The sequence below is a fragment of the Lygodium microphyllum genome, chromosome 29 (assembly GCF_053477565.2).
Source record: "Lygodium microphyllum isolate KBCC chromosome 29, Lygodium_microphyllum_v1.1.10, whole genome shotgun sequence".
Taxonomy (NCBI): Eukaryota; Viridiplantae; Streptophyta; class Polypodiopsida; order Schizaeales; family Lygodiaceae; genus Lygodium; species Lygodium microphyllum.
In genome coordinates, this window is record NC_141163.1 from 90,779,142 (window position 1) to 90,783,427 (window position 4,286).

Here is a 4,286-nt window from a genome sequence, read left to right on the forward strand (position 1 = left end):
AGAACATGTATCCAATACCCAAGATTGATGATTTTCTTGATGAGCTCAAGGGGGCTTGATTCTTTACGAAGATTGATTTGAGGTCACGGTATCATCAGATTCGCATTCGAGAGGGTGATGAAGTCAAGACTGCTTTTAGGACAGATGGAGGGCTCTATCATTTCTTAGTGATGCCATTTAGACTTACAAATGCTCCAGCTACCTTCCAGAGCCTGATGAATAAGATTTTTCAGCCTTTCCTCTTTCAATTTATCTTGGTGTTCTTTGATGACATTTTGATCTATAGTAAGACTTTACAGGATCACTTAGCACATATGAGGAGGGTTTTTGATGTATTGAGACATCACAGGCTTTTTGCTAAGGAGAAGATATGCTCTTTCATGTTGACTGAAGTGGAATACTTGGGACATATTGTTAATGCAAAAGGGATACAAGCTGATCCCAAGAAGGTGAAATGTATAAAAGATTGGCCAACACCCACTACTACTATCTCTCTTAGAGAATTCATTGGTCTATCTTGATTCTATCACCAATTCATCAAGCATTATGTAGCTATTGTAGCTCCTTTGACTAATAGGTTGAAGAGTGAGGCTTTCTTTTGGAATGCTCTTGTAGATAGTAGCTTCAGCCAATTAAGGGGACTCCTTACCTCAGCTCCTATCTTAGTATGCCCACACTTCTTCCAAGAATTTACAATACATTGTGATGCTAGTGGCCATGGCATTGAGGCTATTTTGTTATAGGAGCATGGGGTGATTGCCTTTGAGAGTCGTAAACTTACAAATAAAGAAATGGCCATGAATGTTTATGACGAGGAGATGTTGGCTATCTTGCATGCAAATAAGAAATGGCACCATTACTTGTATGGCAGTCGATTTAGAGTCCATAGTGATCATAGGGTTCTTAAGTATTTCCTTACTCAGTCCAATCTTACTCCTAAGCAGCGTCGGTGGGTAGCTACACTACAAAACTATGATTTTGATATCATTCATACAAGGGGCAAAGACAATATAATGGCTGATTGTCTTTCTCCTATGTGGGCTTGCAAAGTTTCAACTATGAATGAATTGCATAATGATTGGATTGAAGAACTACAGGAGGCTTATCTTTTGAATGAAGAATTCAGACATATTTTTTAGAAATTATAGCAAGGTCTTGTGGAAGAAAACTTGCATTATCAGTTTAAAAATTGCCTTTTTTGGTTGAAAGGCAAGATTGTCATTCCTTCTACCTCTTCTTTTACAGGGAAAATTATGGAGGAACTACATTCTTCGCCTTTAGCTGGACATCTAAGAGTTTTCAAGACCTATGATAGGATCAACAAAAGCTTTTATTGGAAATGACTATGGAAAGATGCCAAGGACTTTGTCATGCAGTGTATGCCTTGTCACAACAGAATAAGGACAATACCCATAAGCAAGGAGGTTTGTTACAGCCATTACCTATTCCTACAAGTAAATGGACTAACATTACTATGGATCTCATTACTGAATTGCCTACTACCAAGAAGGGACGGAATAGTATATATGTGGTGGTAGATAGACTCACCAAGGCATCCCATTTTATTCCAACCAAGATCCAGTTTACTGCCTCTCAAGTGGCCAATCAGTTTATGGAGCAGATTTTTAGACTACATGGATTACCGGAGGTGATTGTTCATGATAGAGACTCAAAGTTTATGAGTAACTTTTGGCAGGTGGTATTTACATCTATGGGCACTAAATTGGCTCCATCTACGGCCTATCATCCACAAATTGATGGATAGACAGAAAGAGTTAATAAATGGTTGGAGACTTATCTTCACCATTTCTACTATGATGTCCAAACTTCACAGGATTCTTGGTTACACTTGGCTGAGTTTGCTTACAATAACTTTACCTATGCTAGTATTGGAGTTTCACCCTTTGAGGCTCTGTATGGCTACAAGGTGCCCTTACCCACAGTCATCTTCAATGAAAGGATCAACCCTCATGAGTAGGAAGAGTTGGAAAGAATGCAAACCCTTCTTCAACAATGTAAGATGAATCTTAGGAAATCTCAAGACCAAATGAAGATGTATGCTGATGAGAAGATGCGGCCTTTAGAGTTTCAAGAAGGAGAGTTGATCTTTCTTCAGAAGCTGTCCAAGTCTAGGTACTCTACATTAAAAGATTGATATAGTAATAAGGTTACTCACAGATTTTATGGCTCCTACCGGATCCTTAAGCGCATTGGAGACTTAGCATACATATTAGAGCTCTCTTCTTCCACAAAGATTCATAATGTCTTTTATGTTAGTCAGATTAGACCTATTGATGAAGAAGGTCTTATTCAGTACATTCCAGAGGCTGTTATAGGTCAGTGTGTGAAGAAGCTTCGATCTCGTTCTATCATGGAATATTTGATCAAATGGAGAGGTTTACCACCTAAGGAAGCTTCTTGGAGGCTTGATTCTATATTGGATGAGTTTCCTTTCTTAAGGGATACATTAGTGGCTCAAGCCTATTGATTATGGAGCTAGTTTTGGTGCAGACAGGATCAGGACAACACGTTGTTTTAGAACAGATTTTATTGTGCCTAATTTTCAGAATTAAGCTATCTACATGAGCTTAAATTACTCTTCAAGAGCTACATTTTGATATATGGCACGCCTCATTTGGACACTTCTACTAGAAGTTATGGCAGATTTGGTCCAATAGGGTCTGTTTACACAACAAGCTGTCTACTTCATTTTGAGATTATTTATTGCAGATTTTACAGCTCCATATACTCTTGAAGTATTCTAGATCATGTATATAGTTGAGGCCTACTCTCGTTCTTCAATTCTAGTCCATATATTGGTCATTTTTCATTCATTTTTCCATTTGTAAAGTTGTAAAAATACAGAGTAGTACTCTGTTCTATCCATCATTTTCTAGTCTTTCAAGTTTGTTTTTGAGGGCAAAAACCTTTGGGAAGGGATGGATTGTAAGAAGCTGGGAAGAATAAGGATTTAGTGTAAAAATAATATTGATGTTATACCATGCCACATTGACATTGATATAAAAGGACATGACATGTACATTTTCATATCTTTTTGACATATTAATACAAGTATTGTCCTTCTCTCCCATCTTACTCACAACTTCTATGGCTTCTTTCTCTTTCATGTCTTTCTCTCTCCAATTCTAGTCTTTCTCCCTCCTTGTCACTCTCTTTCTTTCTCTTCTTCTAGTCTTTCTCTCTTCTGCAGTCTTCTCTCTCCTCTTTCTCCCTCTCTAGTTCTCTCTCTGACATTCACTTAGTTGGATCTTAATATGAGGCAAAAAAAGTGGATAGAAGTCTTAGAAGAATGTGACTTCAAGATTTAATACTGTCATGGTAAAGAAGAGGTGGTAGTTGACGCTCTTAATCACAAGACCTTCATATATTAATGAAAGACCCTATAAGGCAAGAGATTCTTGCAAGCCTCATCTCAATTCCTAGTAATCGCATTCTCTAGAGACAGTGGCTATCGAAAATGGTAAAAATCTAGATTGCCTAGAAATAAAGAGGATTATCTGTCGAAAAAAGAAGACACCAAATGAGAAGGCTAAAATCAAGAATTATATCTTACAAAATGAGCTACTTTATTATCAATAGAGGCTTTATGTACCAAAAAACTGGGAGTTAAAGAATAAGAGTTTCTTGAAACCCCATGATGGCCCAATAACTTGACATTTGGGGTATGGTCAAACCCTAAGAACAGTCTAAAAGAGCTACTATTGGCCTCAAATAAAAGTAGATGTCCTTAGGTTTGTGAGGTAATGTCTGAACTATCAAAGGATCAAGTATGAAAGACTTAAACTTCCTATTGAATCTCATCCTCTTAATATTACCTAGATGAAATGGGAATACATTAGTATGGATTTCCTAGTTGTCTTACCCACTCTTCAAGGAGGTTATGATACTATCCTAGTGATATTAGACATGCTTATCAAGGTAGCTCATATTATTTTGATAAAATCAACCCACAAAGCTTCAAAATTTTTGAGAATTTTCATCAACAAGGAGATACTCCATCTACATGGGCTCTCGAAAAGTATCATTATTTATCATGATACTCTCTTTACCTCCAAATTCTAGACTAATCTCTTTCAAGCCATCAGGACTCATCTATGCTTTAGTACAATTGACTACCCAAAAACTAGTAGCCAAATTGAAGGAGTGAATCAAGTCTTGGTAGAGTATGACTACAATGCTTCCTTTCAAAAAAACATTGGAATGACCTCCTCTCAACCATTATATAGGCAAGAGTGCTTATCTCCTTTTAACTTCTCCAATCCAAC